Below are 19,124 nucleotides of genomic sequence, written 5' to 3' on the forward strand. Positions count from 1 at the left end.
CTTAGAGCGAAGGAAGGAGGGGGGTAACTCTCCACCCCTCTGGGTTGGATTCTTTTTCTGAACAGCCATTCCATTCATGGGTCAACGCAAAATATGCTCTCCTGATACCAAATTCAGCATGCCCAGTATGCTCTACCCTGTCTTTCTGGCCTTTCTGAAAAATTTGGTGGAGGGGATTACACATTTTATACTCAGAAGTCAGGAACTTTCTGAGGAGCTGGAACGGTGGTAGATGTTGATCTGGATGTGGCTCCATGGTTTTATGGACAGTAAATTTTGTCAAGTCACACACTTAAGATTAGTGCACATTGCACTTTATGTATCTCTCAATTTTAAAAAGTTAAAAGAAATACTTGTCAATTGCCTAAAATGCCGGCTTTTAGGCTTTTACCCTTTAACCAGTATTTTCCAAAAACTCTATGTGCCGATACGACGTGGCCCTCTCCACCGAGCCAAATCCTGCGCTTTATGGAGGGCCAGGTGAAGATGAGCTTTTTAAAGAAAATTCACCTTGACCACCCCAAACACATTGCTCACTAAATCACTTGCAGAAGCTGCTGTCAGAAGCAGAGACAAGTCCAGGGTGATGGAACCTGAGGCTTATACCATTTGGGGAATCCTTTATAAGATAAAGGATACAAAATTATGAATGCAAAATTAAGGTACAAGAAGGAAACTGAAAATTCAGGCTGCTTCCCTTCACTGTGGTCTCTTGAAGCAGTTTAACAGCAATGTTGATTAAAAAGTGCATTGTGTTTATGACTTGGCCTCTGCTCCCAACCACCTCCGGAATGCACAGGAGACAGGCAAGTGAGAGGGGCTCACTGAAGCTTCGTCACTGTTTGGCAAATCTGTCTCAGGTCAGCATATACATGTCAGCATTTCATTTCAGCCTAGCTTGAGCTGAAACTTCTCTGTTTCATGCACGTGGCCAGCTACCCCAGGTGGATGGTAAAATCCTGCAGTGTGAAACCACCTCTTCACGTTGCTTTCAATTCTCTTCCAGTGCTTGCCAGTGTCTTTTATAGGAACAGCTTTTCAGACTGTTGAGATAAATGTTTTGAGGGAGGAAAAGGGACTCTCAAAGACAGGTGGGGAACGATAAGTCATTAGCTGGATTAAATGAATTCCTTCCATGTTCCCATTATCCAGATAGTCGTTCTACTACATTGTGGCAAACATCTTTTACAAATTGGTTTGACTGAAAATTAACCCCAGGCCAAATGGAAAGTGAGAGAGAGTCTGGCATGGCTCAGATAGGTATAGTCAGTTCCGTAGTCTGACTTGCCTTCTGCTTAACATGAAGGAAACTACAGAGAAGAAGGAAGAAAAGAAGAAAGAATAGAGAGGGAAGAGAAAGAGAAAAGGAAGAAAGAATAAGGAATAAAGGAAGGGTCTTACAAAACAAAAAAGTAGGAGATTAATGAAAAAAGAATACTTAATAAAGCTCTCTTTGGCTCACACTCTCTCTTTTTTTTTTTCTTTTCTTTTTTCTTTCTTTCTTTCTTTTTTTTTTTTTTTTTTTTTTTGAGGCTGCTGTATTAAATTAAAGTCATACACAGGTTTCAAAGAAAATCACATTTCTGCAGTCTGGTGAGCCCACCTGACAATGCACGCTAACAGAATTGTAAATGTAAAGGGTAATGCTTGTCAGTGCCTGACAGTTCTAAATGGCCTTTTAGTTCAGTACGCAGAGCTGTCATAAAAAAACATAAAAATGCATATGCAGACAGCTGAAACTGCTATGCACATCATTATCTGCAAATGGTATAAGTATCCTGAACAAAAGGCCTTCCAGTTTAAGGACATGCATAAGACATTTCTCTGCCTCCAGCTTTAAAACAAAGTGCTGTCAAGAAAACAAGATTCCCAGTGCCAGAACTGAGGTTTTTCTGTCAATCAGAGAGGTGCTACATTTGTACATATTTTTCTGACCCTGCATATGAGAAGAGCATTCTTAACAGATGTGTATTTAACTTCTGGCAGCTACATCTGTTTCTTCTGCATTTTTTTTTCTTATTTCTTTATCATTGTTCTAACAGACCTCTGCAGAGGGGCGTCTTACTGCGTACTTCCTCATCTCACCCGATCTTTGCCTTTTTCCTCCCCTATTCTCTCTCTTCTTTCTTTTAAAGCATTTTGTCCTTCTATTTTTTTTTTTTTCTTTGTAGTTCCAGAAGACCAAAGCAGCCCAAGTTTGGTCCTATGGTGATCAAATTGGTAGAGATGTTTATCATTCCTTCACTAAGCAGTGATATTGTCTGCCCTTTAAAATTGAAAGTTCCTTGAGGGCAAAGACAATTTTTATAATGTGAAAGTTCTGAAACCAGGTTGCACGTTGGAATCACATGAAGAACTTGTAACATTCCCATTTCCTGGAGTCCTCAGAATGAGCCTCTGAATCAGTCTCTAGGGTTCCAGGGCATTTGTATTTTTTAACAAACATCCCAGTGGTTATCATGTTTTCATTCATTCAAGCATGCATTGAAAAGCATTTATCAGGCATCTACTCTCTGGCAGTCACTGTTCTAAGCACCAAGGATATAGATGTGAACAAAAGCACAAGCTCCCCAACCTCCAACAGATTGCGTTTTATTGAGTGAAGCCAATAAGCACCTAAACAAATATAAATATATGACTGTTGGAGAGAGTGACAAATATCTGGAAAAAAAAAAAAAACAAACAAACAGGGTAATAGAGCAGAGAAATGGTGCAGCCAGGAGCTAAGAGTCCCCATGTGGAGGTCAGGAAGGACTTCACTGGGGAGCTCACAGTTGATACGAGCCCTGAGTGATATGAAACCAGTCATGAGTTGATCTGCAAAGATCATTATTTCACTTTATTCTTTCAACAGAGTAGAAGTTATTATCATGCACTTTTGTGGGTTTTGTTTTGTTTTTTTCTGAGATGGAGTCTCACTCTGTCACCCAGGCTAGAGTGCAGTGGCGCTATCTCGGCTCCCTGCAACCTCACCCTTCCAGGCTTAAGCGATTCTCCTGCCTCAGTCTCCCAAGTAGCTGGGATTACAGGAGTGAGCTACCGTGCCTGGCCTATTACCATACATTTTTGAAGAATGAAAGTGATGCACAGAGGAATTAATGACTTGCCCCAAATTACAGAGCTACTAAACAGCCAAACTGAGATTCATACCCCTGTGCTCAACGAGATGCAGGAGAATCAGCGACTTCAAGCTTCACTTCTATTTCCACACCTATCCACATCCTGTCCAAACTTTAGGACCAACCTGAAGTACACTCTTTTCCTTCCATCATCTAAGTGCATCCATCAATGCATCTATACAATTATCAATTCATATGTGAAGATCATATTCCAATACAGATATTGTATAGGACATTCTACAACAGTTTCCCTAACTAGCTCAATTGGAACTTCATTACTTCAGAATACTTGGGATTTGGACCAGAAAAACTGATTTCCATTTATGTTGCATATGTGGAAAATTCTAAAGAAGACTAAGCTTCTTGGGCCAAGGCCATATTTCACAACTCCACAATTTCTGATTCATTGAGAACATTTTTCATTCTCTTTCACAAGTTTTCAAGTCTTGGTTTGAAGGCTTAAAGCCTCCAGATGAATTGCAAAGAGATATAACAACCTTTAATAATGATTTTTCCCCAGTGATTCCATTATTGGAGATAAACTGGAGCACAGAACTCGGAAGACAATAGAGCCAACTGGCTGAAAATGTGAGGCCTGGAGTTGGGGAGATGACTGTTTCTTCCATCTGTGATAATGGACAAACCAAACTTTGGTTCACTCAACTTAAAAATGGTGATAATAAGACTTACATGAAAGAGTTCTTGTGAAGTTAGATGAGATAAAACCTATATGGTGCTTAGTACAGTATCTGACATACAGTAGGCACTTACTAAATGTTATCCATTGTTATTATTATAATGATTATTCTCATTGCACTTTTAGGATGAGACACTGCCATGTGACAAATGGGACCAATCACCAGAGCTCTAAACATGACTATTTTCCCTTACCTTGAAAGACATAGAAAGTGTACCCCTCCCACACCCAACATGCCCAGTTACCCTTTGGGACCTGCTCTAAGGAAGGCATCATTTTTTATACTATACTTTCCTACTGCCTTTTCCTCTAATAGAACTTACGTCCTCTAGCTGCTATAAAAAATAATGCTCTCCTACTCCACCTCCTGGGGCTTCACTCTTGCTAAGAGCAATTGCTTTTTATTCAATGTGCGATTTTGTTGCTATGGAAAATATATTGTGATTAATGAGACCCTGTGACCAAGGTTACTTGGGACAGGCTTGGATCGGTTAGCATGATGTCCTTACTTTTCACAGTGCCAAAGTCGGCTGCAGCAAGAACTGCATTATCAACTCCATTAGTAACTCTTGGACAGGATGTAGTTGATAAAAGGGACAACTTTGTTATGTAGAATTGTAAAGAGATTTAGAAATGAGGTAGTTTAAGAGGTCTAATGTGATGAAATATAGAGTACACTTAATTTTTAATTGAAGAAAAGGAGGAAAAATTAACAACAGAAATAGTAATTTATAAAATTTGTCATGCAAGTGGGATGGGTTTTTATGCGAAATTTGCAGTTATGACTGTGCAAAGTATTCAAATTACACATTTAATTTAAAATGTGTATATATGAAATGTGTGTGTGTTTGTGTGTGTGGGTGGGTGCATGACTTTTAGAGTTGAAAAAAATTTCAGAGATCCAGAACAATTTTTCTTGCAGGGAAAAATCCATACCAAGGCATTCCCCCAGCTGATCTGAATTAACTACCTCACATGATGAGAGCCTCACCACCTTCAGAGGTCGCTCTAATGGGAAAAGTTCTACATTTTTATCTGACATCTAAATCTGCCTCTTGGTTAACTTTCACCCTGGCCTTTTTAGAACAATGAAGAACAAGATGATTCCATTTGCTCAGAAAAATGTTAAAGTTGAAAAGAGACTTAGGGATCTCATTACTGAGGCTTCTCATTCTTCAATTAAGAAAATGGAGTACTTTTTCTACAGGATTCCTCTCCAAGGATGTGAAGAGTTATCGTTTTCCTTATTGTATACACTGAGCTTGAGGTGGTTGTGAATTCCACATGGACAGTTTGAATTCCAAGCTGAAACTCAGGAGAGAGGTTTCAGATGGAGCCATACATTCAGTGGCCGTTGATATTTTTCTTGGTAGCTCAACTCATGGAAATAAAGGAGATGATATAAGATGAAAATATAAGATGGGAAAACATAAAGGGAAGATGAAATCTGGAGGTTCCCCCCTTTTTTTGTTTGTTTGTTTGTTTTTGTTTTTAGAGGGAGTCTTGTTCTGTTGCTCAGGCTGGAGGGCAGTGGCATGATCTCAGCTCACTGCAACCTCCACCTCCCAGGTTCAAGTGATTCTCCTGCCTCAGCCTCTTGAGTAGCTGGGATTACAGATGCATGCCACCACGTACAGCTAATTTTTGTATTTCTAGTAGAGATGGGGTTTCACCATGTTCACTAGGCTGGTCTTGAACTCCTGATCTTGTGGTCCGCCTGCCTTGGCCTCCCAAAGTGCTGGGATTACAGGTGTGAGCCATTGCGCTTGGCCTCTCCCTTTATTATATCACTGTGAAACTTAATTTTTTTACTTGCAGTAGCCCCCATATAGCCTAGTCTTTTCTGTGTGGCAAAGATACAACTCTAGAAATCTTGAGAAAGAATGGAAAATTCTTACTGTGAGTTTAAGTGGAGTAGCATATAAAATGCTTCTCAGAAGTTCTAACTGTCCTGCTTTCTGACTTCTCACATTCTTTTCTGCTCTATAGTTCTTTACTGCAATGCTGCTTCCTCCCCAAATATCTTTTCTCTTTTTCCCAAAGTTGTGCTCCTGCTCTTAAATAGAAAGTGCCTGCTGAGAGTTCAGTTTCCAGACACATTGGGCTACCTAAGGATAGGTGGAGGATCTAAGGGCTTCATAACACCTATCCTCAACTTACTTCACACAGATGAAGGAAGACATGGGAAGTCCTGCCCCTTCCATTATCCCCCCAGACACATATTTCTTTTTATTTTCTCATTAATTGTCTTACTTCAAATTTTTAAGTAGGATGTCTGATAAATCTGCATAACATCCTATCAGTAGTCCCCTGGGGTTTTTCTTCATCTGAAAGTTTCATAAGCATATATGCAGAGACTTGATAAAACTTTCAATATAACTCAGTCAATGGTAGAGCCAAGTGGCGTGCCAATAAAGACCCTCCTCTAGGTTGACCAAGATAATTTTCCCTTGATAATATTTTCATTTGTTTTCTGTTGTTTATAACAGAATACTTGAAACTAGGTAACCGATAATGAAAAGGAAAGTATTGCTTACAGTTACGAAGGCAAAGAAGCCCAAAGTTGAGGGGTTGCATCTGGTGAGAGCCTTCTTGCTGGTGAGGACTCTTTTTTTTTTTTTTTTTTTTTTTTTTTTTGAGATGGAGTTTTTGCTCTTGTTGTCCAGGCTGGAGTGCAACAGTGCAATCTTGGCTCACTGCAATCTCCACCTTTTGGGTTCAAGCGATTCTCCTGCCTCAGCCTCCCAAGTAGCTGGGATAACAGGTATGTGCCACCATGCCCAGCTAATTTTCTGTATTTACTAGAGACGGGATTACACCGTGTTGGTCAGGCTGGTCTCAAACTCCCAACCTCAGGTGATGGCTGGCGAGGACACCCTGCAGAGCTCTGAGGTGGTGCAGGGCATCACGTGGTTAAGGGGCAGAGCATGCTAGTTCCAGATTATTTTTCTCCTCTTATAAAGCCACCAGTCCCACTTCCATGATGATCCATTAATCCATGAACCCATGAATCCATGAATAGATTAATCCATTCATGAGGGCAAAGCTCTCACAGCCCAATCACCTCTTAAAGGTCCCACTTCTCAATACTGCCATACTGGGGATTAAATTTCAACATGAGTTTGGAGGGAACAAATTTTCCAAAAAAAAAAAAAAAAAAAAAAAAAAAGTCTGCCCAAAGCTTTACTAAAATTTAGATTGACTTTATTTATGTCTTCTTGATCTCTGGATGTGATAATGCAATTTTTAAAAAAGGAATTAGTGTTCATTGCTGGTGAATCCTTGTTGGCTCTTAGAAATCACCACAGTTTTTGCTCAGGCTTCAGTGCTTCTCTAGTCAATTGCCTGTCCTAGTATTTTGGTCAAGCCAAGTTAAAATTAAGTTCCTGTCTTTTGTTGTTTAAAAAAAATCATAAAACTGTTTGCTTCTAGCATTACCTCATGGATCTTATTCCTGAAACAGTCTCAAAGATTACAAACAGCTTTACTTAACAACATAATACAGGATTCATATCTACACCCACACACATGTTGTGATTCTCCCTGCTCTTCCCTTCTCTAGCAGTCAGAGGAGAAATAAATATCTTTTCTCACACAGAAATCTTCAACTTTTCTGTCATTTTCCTTTTCATCTGCTAAGCTGAAGTAGTTCCCTTCCTCTTCTTCATGCCCCAAACGTGAACCTGATGGCAGATCTTGTTTATTGAAGCATATGCTGCCGGATACACACCACCACAAGGCAAGCCCTGATCCAGTTTGGAAATAGGAAGTATGAGATACAGAGACAAGGATTTCTGTACAGAGTCCTGAGTTCTGGTCTCAGCTGGACTATTAAATGTTGTACTCAGACCCTTAGGCAATTATTAAAACATTTTTTGCTGCTGTTCATCTAAAACATTTAAACCAATATTGACTTCCCCACTGAACTCACAAGATGGTTGCGAAAATCAACAGAAGAAAATGCTAAGGAAAAAATGTAAAGTACTTTCTTGATGTATAAGGTTAAAAGGATTCAAACTTAGAGTTCAAGCCTTGAACTGTACCCACTGTCTATCCATCGTTCTCTGCTTTGATTTTAGTGTTGCTGCCTTTTCCAACATCAATTTTCTCCTATTCTTCTGGCCCAGAAATTCCCTAGTTACTGGTCCATCCCAACACACTGCCTTGTACATTTTCAGCAAGATGATTACTGACTAATTGCGAAAACAATCCAAACTCGTGAGGAAATGGGTCATAATGTGTTTTCTCTCTGGGCAACAAAGAGCAGTCTCTGGACCACCATGGAAGTTATGTTCCTGAAAATCACTGGGGTTGTCAAATCCATGCTTAGCAATGTCAAGGTCTTGTAACAAAGAGGAGATCGGAGGAAAGTGGCATTACAGATAAATGTCTTAATATATACTTTTGAAATACAAAAAGAAAAGATTCTAGAAGGTCTCTACTTCCAGAACACTTTCATCTATGCTTAAAATACTTCCAATATCTTCTTAATACTTTATGAAATATTTCTATCAACTTCTAAGGCAGATTCTTTCTCTAGTTTTCTACAATTTAAAATCTAGATTTTCTGAAATTGGGGTCACATTGAAAACCTCTCTGCTGAATCTGGCCCAACATATATGTGGGTGTGTATATATAATATTGTATATATAATATTATATCACATATACAGAAATTTTTTTCTTACACTGTACTTACAATTTTTAAAATTTCAGTGTCTTGACACAGGGTTCTTTGCTTTGCTTTTTTTTTTTTTGAGACTGAATCTTGCTCTTGTTGACCAGGCTAGAGTGCAGTGGTGTGATCTTGGCTCACTGCAACCTTTGCCTCCTGGGTCCAAGCAATTCTGCTGCCTCAGCCTCCCGAGCAGCTGGGATTACAGGTGCCCACTATCATGTCTGTCTAATTTTTTGTATTTTTTTTTAGTAGAGACAGGGTTTCATTATGTTGGCCAGGCTGGTCTTGAACTCCTTACCTCAAGTGATCCACCTTGGCCCCACAAATTGCTGGGATTACAGGCATGAGCCACCGTGCCAGGCCTACACAGGGTTCTTTTCTAATTGCCACAGTCCACACCACTCTATCTGGTTTGCCCCTGCTGACATGTGTACATTAACATAAAGAGCACAGCCTAGGAGCCAGAAACTTTAGCGGCTAATTCCACAGGGGCATTGATTAGAAGTAAATGTTTTTCCAGCTTTCTCATGTACCAACACTATTATCTTGGTCTTGTTCCTTCTCTCCAAGTCTCAGTTTCTTCTGTATAATAAAGGTACTATCGTATTCTCTGCCAACATTGCAAGTATGATGTGAGGGTCACATAAAATAATGCACATGAATGCAATTTGCACATTGTAGAGTATACTGAAAATCTATAGTATTATAAGGTGGTAGCTCCTGGCCAGCACAAGACAACCTTCTGTCTATATGCACATATTCAGATACCTTGCATCATCTGCCAACCAAACTTTGTGAGTTGAAGAAATATAGGAGAAGAATACAAAGGGTCATTTACCTTGGTAGTTAATGCCCTATATGGATTCTATTTATACAGGACCGTCTACAATTTTTCAGTCTAAAAATTACTCTGCACAGTTGCTTAATGGCCCTTTTATCTTCCATTTAATCACATCCAGGACTTCTCACCATTCCCCCATTAAAGTTCCCATTTGTCTCTCTGATCATTCTCCTGATCTTATTTGTATGCAGAGCTGTACATAACATATACTATGTTTCTGGGCTATCTAATAGCAATTGAGGCCAAATGTACCAAACAGCCAAGTAAAAAGAAAGAAAGAAAAAGAAAAAAACCCAAAAACATATTATTCTAACTATATAAAACACACATGCTTCTCTATGTTTGGCCATGAAACATATGAGCTTAGAGAGACATAGAACAATGGCACATTCATTGCTATGTTGGAGGCACTTTCACTAGAACAGTGGCTCCCAATCTGGCTTAAGGAGCTTTAGAAAAATATACAGACACTTGAGCCCCATACCAGAGATTGTGATGTAATTTGTCAGAGTGGTGTGTAGACATTGCTTTGTTTCAGAACGTTCCCCTTCTCAAAGTGATTTTAATGAGTAACCAGTATTGAGCATACTACAATAGGAGTAAATCTTGGCTCTGGTCTTGTCTTCTATACAACTGAGCCTTGGCTTGTGTTGAACAATGGAAATTCTTTCTTTAATACAGATATTCCTCCCTGGAATTACAAGTGTTAATAATACGCTCCCTCTAAAAATTCCACTGCCATCAATCAAGCTTAGAGCAATACAACCCCACTGTGTAAAGACGGAGGTTCAAGGTGACACTATGAGTAATAGTGAACATTTGGAAGCCATCCGAACGCTTGCCAATAGAGGATCAGTTTTTTAAAAAGGCACAGCCAATGCAATGAAACACTATACAGCCCTTAAAAAAAGAATAAGTGAAGTCCTGGAAGTCTATCCTGACAGAAATAATTACCCAGAATCCATTTTTAAATGAAAACAAATGGAGGTTGTAGGATATGTATGTAAGATACATTTTTGTGATAAACTTTCTTCAAAAGAAATAACACAAATTACATAATCTCAATTCTTGATTAAACAGAAAAAATTCAAAACAATAAGCCTTATAACAGTTACTCTTAAGAGTAAGATGAGATGGGAGAAAGGGGAAACTTTTACTTTTCACTTTATATTTCTTTGTAATATTTAAATGTTTATAAACAGAATATATCATGTTTATACTTTTTTAAGAGAGAGGAAACATTTGCCAGCCACACCCTCTCCCCTCACACATATTGCCTTCCAACCCAAATATTAAGCTGGCTCTTTTAAAACAGAAAATGATGGCCACTATACTGGCTAAATTTTTTTTGCAGATCAAAAACACCCTGCATCTTTTCCATTCAGCATTCCATGAAAGTGCAACGGAGCCAAGTCTTGTGTGTGGGAAAGTGTGTCTTTGTGTGTGTGGATCTCGTTGTAGTTACAAGGGCCCCTCCCTTTGGTAACAATTTAACACCCACATGCATCCTCAGGAAGGTCAAAAGGGAACAGCAAGAGTGAAAAAACATGTTTTAGAAATGTGAACCAGCTCCCACATCCAAAATTCTTTTCCCCCACATTGAAAAAAAAAAAAAGCAAAAAAACCGACATCATGCATGTTTCCAGGAGTTTCTGGTGGATTTAATAAAACAAGTGGTGATGCGATCCACAGAAAAAGTGGGAAACTGGCAGCAAACTTTTCGTCGGAAATGAGGCACTGTGCTGGGAATAGTATTGTTTTACAACCTAAATGCAAAAGTCATCATGCTTAATTCTGTGTCGTTTTCATAATTCATACAGGGGTCTTGTGGCCATTTGGAAATGTTAGAGTCCTAGGCAAAGAACAATCATGGAATTTCCATATTCGTAGAAAATCAGCACCTCCTCAGATTATTTTAAAAAATCAAAATTCCCTTCACAAAAGAGAAAGTTGGTAATTTCCTGTAATTTTATATTTGAAACTTCGATTGGAATCTTCAGCACACTTAAGTGGCAAAGCAGAAAATCTAATAATCAGCATGTTTTAAGATATTTCAAGTGAAAGAAATAAGTTCGGAGGGTTCATAACGATATTTAGAAATTCTTTCTGAATGTGCTGTGATTCACTGCTTTTTGTTAGCCTGTTTTCACCAATCTATCTTTCTCTGAAGGGATGAGTCAGTAAAATACGATACAATCTTATGCAATGTACAGTCTAGCTTCAGAATCCTTAGGCAACATAGATTGTAATACAAGTTTTACCCTCAAATCCCTATGCAATCTCAAGCATGTTACTAAAACTTTCTGTGTCACTGTATTACAACGTCCTAAAGCATGAATAAAAATACCTGCCTGTCTGATAGAACTGTGATGGTGATAGATGAGAGAGTGCACAATGAAGCATTTTTTAAAGTTAAGGGACTATGAAGAGAGGCAGCACAGTGTAAACAGAAGTGATACTAATGAAAACTGAGCTGTGTCAGGTAACTTCTGAAAGCTTGTTTCTTCATCTATGAAAGGGGATGATTAATTCATAATTAATTCAATGAATGTTTAGTATCCCCAACATGTCAGGCACTATATTACCTGCCTGGAAGGATAATTGTTGCATTCTGCCCACTCACAGGGATATTGTGAGCATCAATAAGGCGATACCCACCAAACACTTTGGAAAACACAAAGTGTTGCACTTTCATGCAGGATTATTATGCATATTTTTAATTTTTCACTCATTAAAAAAAAAATTTTATGAGTACCTGCTATGTTAAAGCAACAAATCAGACAAATTCTGTTCTCAGAGCTTAAAGTGTAATATGGTTGCTGAACACATGGATAGAGTTGTAAGTTTTTTAAAGTAAAGTGACATAAGTATTATATGTGTGACAACCTAGCTTCTAGAGCAACTCTAGACATTATGCTTAATTCTGTATCCTTTTCATAGTTCATAAAGGAGTCTTGTGGCTACTTTCAAATGTTCGTGGTTCAGGAAGGATTCCTGTAGGAGATTGGCTTGAGCTTCCCTGATGCTGCTGCAGGGATGCTTGTCAACCCACCAGAACTTCATCCATTCAACAGATGTCTATTGAACACCTACTAGGTGCCAGACCCTGTGCTACGCTCCATCATGGGGTGTATTCTCCAGGAAAACATATACACGTGGGTTTCATCTGCATGAAGTTTAAGCCATCATAAATTTTCTCCCAGTGCTTCTGAGTACAGGCCTTTTGAAAAAAAAATCTGTATATACCAAACACTACTCTTCTAGACAGGATAGATGCAGTGATGTGCTGATAAACCAGCTCTCTGGAAGCAGGGAGGGAGGAAGAAGCCCTGATTTGTAATACTTGTTGAGTTACATGGTATAAATACTCCCACTGTGGATGATTTCAAGCTACCAATTGTTTGACACCTGACTTGAAGAAATCCTGAATACTTAATTATTGGTTTTCGTAATTTGGTTTGAGCCAGCCCTAGCACACGACTGAAGATCCAAGTGTTTTAGTTTACTGTTTAGTCCAAGAAATGGCAACATAGATTCCTGATGAGTGGCCATTAAATGGCTCTTGATTCTAGTCTCAATCCTTCCTCAGGAATCCACCAAGTCCTTCCAGGATGTCCCCAAAAGTCCGCAGGGCTATAGCCAGTGTGATTCCATACTAGCTCCACACCCTGCAGTCGGAAATGTCCAAATGGGCTAAAGAGTGTTCTCCAGAATGCTGAAATACCATCTTGTGAAACAAAAGTCTTAGGACTCAAATACAAAACAAAAGTAAACAAAAAAAGATCTGCCCATGACTTTTTTAACCTTATGGCATAATTTCTAAGTTAAAAAAAAAGAGGCCATGTGGTTAGGAAATAATTAATGTCATAATAGGAAAGAAAAAGAACAAACAAGGTCAAAAGAGAGAGCCACCCTGTCCATAAGTCCTTCACACTATAAACAGCATTCATTGCTTAGGGCACATGCTAGTTCAAAAGAACAAACTCTCTGTATGAGTGTTGGGTGGGACTCAGAGGTCTGTATCCAAATAGAAGCGATTTGCTATTTCACCACAAATTCCAGGCACAAGTACATGCTCCGTTCAACTTTACTTAACACAAAGTGCAATTGACAAGTATTTGTGGAGAAGCTACACAGGCAAGACAGTACCCTCGAGAGGTAGGGAATACATTCCCCCTTCTCCCTGAAGCTTGCAGTCTTCTTGGATTCATCTTATGTATACTGGCAAAAGGGTGGTTTGAGTGAGGAAAATTAGGTATGTCCAGACTGGTGGTTTTTAAGTGACAGGTTGAGGGAAGCCCAATAAATTCCAAACACCTCTAGGCTATTTTCCAGGTCATTTGCTATCTGGTTTACCTATGTCCTCTCCCCATCCCTTCCTTACAGTCTCCACGACATCACACTCAGTTCCTCAAGTAAAGCATGTTCTTTGCTCTCTATGAACCTTCACAAACCCTGTTCCTTCTTCTGAAACAGGCTCAGTTACCTACCATTTCCCCTCCCCATCTCCCTTGCATATGATTTTCTGAGAGTTGTACTTTAGATCTCACCATGATTTTGGAGGGAATTTTTTTTTTTTTTTTTTTTAGCTCTCAGAGGGCCAGAGGACTGGGTTTGGGTCCTGCACGGCCACATATGGACACATTAAGGAGAAAGGCTCACCACCTATTGCCTCCATTGCCCATCAGCAGCACCTCTGACACTAGGGACTGGACACTAGGAATGAAACCAGAGCTGTGTGAGGATGGGAGCCCCCTTTACAATGAGGATCTTCTCTCCTTACGCATGGCCATCACCTCACAATGCTCATGGCTGTCTCCAAGTCTTGTAGAGATGTCCTAACTACAAAGAAGCCTGGGCAATGCAGTTTTTCATTTCCCAGCCTCTATGATGTGGATGTTACACCAGGAGGGCATGGGAATGGCACTGAGTGTGCTGTCTTATAGGAGCAGCTATTTGCTTCACTCAGAGCATAGAAGAGCCAGGATTTAAATTCTAAATTCCAAGCCCATGAATTGAATTTTTACTCTACCCTATACTGGAAGTTACTGGGTGGATTCAGTATTTTCTAGCCTCCTCAGGCCCACAATTCTTGAGATGTGTGGTTCTTCCAGGTTTACTAGCAGAGGAACACCTAAGCTTTAGATTTTTGGACTCCTCATAGCCTTCTTTTTTCTCCCTTGAGGATGAATATAGAACCTCTAATGAGTGACACTGTCGAGAGGAAGGAGGTGGCCGGGCGGGGTGGCTCATGCCTGTAATCCCAGCACTTTGGGAGGCCAAGGCGGGCAGATCATGAGGTCAGGAGCTTGAGACCATCCTGGCTAATACGGTGAAACCCTGTCTCTACTAAAAATACAAAAAATTAGCCGGGTGTGGTGGTGGGTGCCTGTAGTTCCAGCTACTTGGGAGGCTGAGGCAGGAGAATGGCATGAACCCAGGAGGTGGAGCTTGCAGTGAGTCAAGATCATGCCACTGCACTCCAGCCTGGGAGACAGAGTGAGACTCTGTCTCATAAAAAAAAAAAAAAAAAAAAAAGGTGGGGGAAAGGAGGTGCTTTAAGGAGGCAATAGGACAGGATCTAGGAAAAAAGTTAGGATGATATTGAATAAAGGTCAAATATCATGGCTACCATTCATTGGTTAGGCACCTGGCATGTATTAACTCTGATTCTCCTAGCAATCCTTCAAGGAAAACAGTGTTACCACATTCTTTAGATGAGTGAGTCTTGATTTTAAGGTAAAGACACCTGATCAAAGTCACACAGTCAGTATGTGATGGAGACAGAGCCAGAAGGCAGGTCTTTCTGCTCCCAAGACTAGACATTCCTAGGTGAAGAAAATAACAAAAGGTATAGGTTATAGAGTCAGAGTACAAGAATTCCAACCTCAATTTATGGGCTGCACAACCTTGGTTAACTCCTTTAAGCTTCCTGGGCCCCGATTGCCTCATATGTAAAATGGAGGTATTTGCATCTATCTGATGGGGTTATTGAGACAACCAAATGAAATAATCTTATGTCCAGCATTTGGCCTATAATCAGTGCTACATGAGATGTTCGCTGTGCTATTATTGCTGCTATGCCATCATCATCATTATTATTATTTCCCTGTGCTGCTGCCTCTCCAAAACACAATATCCTAAGAGGGCAAATTGTATGTTGAATAAAAATGCTAGAGATGCTCATTTGCACAGCACATTCATGGGACCATGAGCTCCTCACTCTTGCTGGAGTGGAGAGTTCCTGCAAAAGAGTAGTGGGTGATAAGACTACAGACAGATGCAGAGCTGCATTGCACTGAAAGCTTTGAATTCCCTGGGAGATGGGCTCAATTGGGCCCTGGCAGGGACCTGCCTCGGGGGGTGGCAGTCACAGAACTATTCCCAGCTGCTGTGCTTCTCATCCTCGCCCCAACACAAAAGGGAAGGATGAGTGACACCTCAAACAACTTTGGAGAGTCTAACAACAATTTTCAACTTCAAACAGGCCACACATAAAAGTTGAAGACTTTTGCTACAAACCCAACCACTGGGAAATCACTGCCTGGCTGACATTAATTCCCCAGCCACTGTGAAGCCGTTACTGAAAATGCAACTTTTTTATTCCAAGTCCTTTAACATTTCAATCTAGGGCATTGGCAATGTGGAACAAATCCAGGTCAGGTCCTGCTTTAATCCCCAAACTGAGTATCAGTGTTAAGTCCACAAGGAATTAAGACTCAGAGGTGAGGGCAGGGAAAGACAAAGGGCAATAGGAAGTTATTTAGATACCACTAGAATTGTCTTTCTTTATATTAGGATCAATATAGGATTTGGGTTGCTATGATTTTTGTTGGCACTGAGTTTCCAATTTTTAATCTCATATTACATTCAGGTAGCATTTTAGAGTCTATAAATCTGATCTATGTATTATCCTCTGATTTCATTTGCTTTGTGGGGATTGAACAAGTTAGGTTGCAGAATGATGAGGTTAGGAAAAATAGGAACCTCCAAGATCATCCTACTTTTGTTTTAGCACAAGCCATCTCAGAAAGTGTTCACCATGGCTTCACTGCCAGGCAACGTCAGAATTTGGAACAGCTTCCACATCACCAGAGGTCTAGACTTCAAAGTGGAAATCATTCACTGAGTTTCTGTTAGTGCAATGGTGTGTGGCACTGGAGACTGGGGTAAAGGTACAACCCTTATTTTAGAGGAGGTTTCAGTCTTGTGGAAAAATAAACAGCTCCTTAGGTAATCATAAGCAGTGGAGAGCAAATGAGGTACAGTTAAATACAAGTTGGGGTGGAAAACGCTGTCCATGCTCAGCGTTTCATGGGACAGGTTGAAAGATAGTTTTAATGTTTGGGGATAAATATGGCATAAGCTTATTGTTTAAAAAAATTCACATAGAAAAGTAAAAGAAAAAAAGTAGACTGTATCTTCAGACCCCACTACTCAGAGATAAAACAATGTTAAAATCCTATTTAACATTCTTGAGATATCTCTGTAGCCATCTGATTTTGCAGAGCTGTATGAATGGGAATAGCTGTAGATACAGAGATTCATATGTGAAACCACTCTACACGTGCTGATTTGTAAACCTCTTTTTTATTTTAGAATATCACATCAACAAATTTTAATGTCAATAAAAATAGAATTGTCACATCATTAAAAAAACTTGAATCCTATTTCACTGTATGGATATACCATGTTTAGCCAGTACCCTTTTGATAGTCAGTTCAGTAGTTTGCAGTTCTTCATCATTTATTAGCAATGACGCGATGTTCATCCTTCTGTGCACATCTTGTATACTTAGGTGAATGTCTCTTTAGGGTAAATTTCTAGAAATGGGATTGTTTCGGATGACTCACACTTAGGATTTGACAAAAATGGCAAAATTGCCTGATAGGCTACTTTTAAAGTTTCAGGTCCCAGACATCTGGTTGTGGGGTAGTCTTTTCTGCCTTGAAGCTCACTCTTAGCTCCCTGGAACTTGCAAGAAAGGTAAAGGTAGAAAGAATATGGAGCGGGAAACACATCTAACATGTGCCTGGTCCTGCAGGCTTTTTTTGCACATCGTCTAGTGTAAGTCAAATGTCATTCTCAGGAAATTGGTATCATCCTGGTCACTTGATATAAAAGAAGGGCTGAGAAGCTCAGAAGCTGGGTCAATTTCTTTTCTTTTCTTTTTCTTTTCTTTCTTTCTTTCTTTCTTTTTTTTTTTTTTTTTTTTTCTTTGAGACAGAGTCTTGCTCTGTTGCCCAGGCTGGAGTATAGTGGCACAATCTCGGCTCACTGCAACCTCTGCCTCCCGGGTTCAAGCGATTCTCCTGCCTTAACCTCCCAAGTAGCTGGGACTACAGGCATGGGCCACCATGCCCAGGTGATTTTTTTTTTTTTTTTTTTGTATTTTTAGTAGAGACAAGGTTTCACCATTTTGGCCAGGCTGGTCTCAAACTCCTGACCTCAGGTGATCTGCTTGCCTCGGCCCCCTAAAGTGCTGGGATTACAGGCCTGAGCCACTGTGTCCGGCCTGAAGCTGGGTCAATTTCTTAATTTCTCAAAGAAAGAGAGAAGTTCAACACTGAAACTTGGGCGTTCATGGAGTTACAAGATGCCCTGGAGACTTAAAAGATGAGTAATGGAAGTAGGGTGAAGAGAACAAGCTTTATTTACTTTGAATGTTTGTCCCAAACTCCACTTTGTCCTAGTCCTACTAACACTCATTAAAAACCAGCACTATGTATGAGAGCTGTGCCACTGCTCTCTCTGTAACTGGCAACGCTTGCTTAGGGCTCCTAAGATTGGCTCCTTATGAGGTTGGCTTTTTCATGAGCTTCGGTGTGAGAAACAGGTAAGTTTCCTACTTCTCTAAGATCTTAATATAGGAAAAATTAGCCAGAAGCTTGTGAGGGGAAGCTAGCCAAGGTGTGTGTTTGCTGGAAATAAAATCAGTGGGCCTTCCAGGGCTGGGGGAATGGACGTGGGGGTATTTCTTCACCATCTGTCTCAGTCTCCAATGTGTCTTGATAGATGGTTTTCCCCTATAACCCATTAGTCACCTCATTCCTCTCCCTGAGCTCTGTTTTTTGAAATATGGTTATCTCATTTGAATAGCAATGAGTAAGTGCATTGGAACCTACTTGAATGCATTCTAAAAGCATTAAACTTGGAACATACAATTCAGTGACATACAAATTGCCAAACTATAGTAAAAATTGAAGTGATTAAAACAATTTAATGGCATGAACATGTATCCAGAAAGGAAGAGACAGACAGAGAGAAAGAGAGAGAGAGAGAGAGAGAGAGAGAAAGAAATTTTTTCCAGTGCAGCGTCAGCCCAGTGGTTGATATTTCAGAAGAAGTGGGTGGAGGCCATTGCCAAGAGAAAGTGAAATAATTGATGAAGACCCAAAGGAAAATGTCCTTGATCTTGAAGTTATTACTTCATTTCATGAAATACGTTAAAAGTCAGTGAAAGACTATAAAGTCAGAAAGTCAATTGTTTTTTTCCCCTTGGATACAATTCCAATATGTGCATATAAACATGTCAGAAAGTTCTCTAAAAGAAAAGTATAGCTTGGGATCTAGGTCATGCTTTCAAATAGCCTTATTATACCCGTTATGAAGTGGACACTCAGGTATTTGGCTTGCAACTTTTATCCACACCCAAATGGCTGGGTGATTTATAACTTGCTATCCACATTCTCATAGCTGTTTGGTCAATGCAAAAGCCTCAAATTAGGCTTGAAGTTTATTAGAAAATACAGACACACACACACACACACACACACGCACACACACAGTC

General features: G+C 39.8%; 2 long non-coding RNA genes across 6 annotated transcripts in view; one reads left to right on the forward strand and one right to left on the reverse strand.

Annotated features, from left to right (window-relative positions):
• The window catches only part of LOC105482357 (uncharacterized), a 204,357-nt gene that overhangs the window by 66,132 nt on the left and 119,101 nt on the right, over window positions 1–19,124 (reverse strand). For 2 of the 5 annotated variants that reach the window (XR_011624525.1, XR_011624526.1), the window contains one exon: window positions 15,049–15,162. The exons of the other annotated variants lie outside the window; for them this stretch is intronic. This is a non-coding gene — a long non-coding RNA (uncharacterized lncRNA). Of the gene's footprint in view, window positions 1–15,048; window positions 15,163–19,124 lie in introns of those variants that run through there. 5 annotated transcript variants of the gene reach the window in all.
• The window catches only part of LOC139363721 (uncharacterized), a 42,077-nt gene continuing 40,986 nt past the window's right edge, over window positions 18,034–19,124 (forward strand). The window contains exon 1 of the long non-coding RNA XR_011624524.1: window positions 18,034–18,170. This is a non-coding gene — a long non-coding RNA (uncharacterized lncRNA). The remainder of the gene's footprint in view (window positions 18,171–19,124) is intronic.

Source organism: Macaca nemestrina, chromosome 6 (genome assembly GCF_043159975.1).
Source record: "Macaca nemestrina isolate mMacNem1 chromosome 6, mMacNem.hap1, whole genome shotgun sequence".
Lineage (NCBI taxonomy): Eukaryota > Metazoa > Chordata > Mammalia > Primates > Cercopithecidae > Macaca > Macaca nemestrina.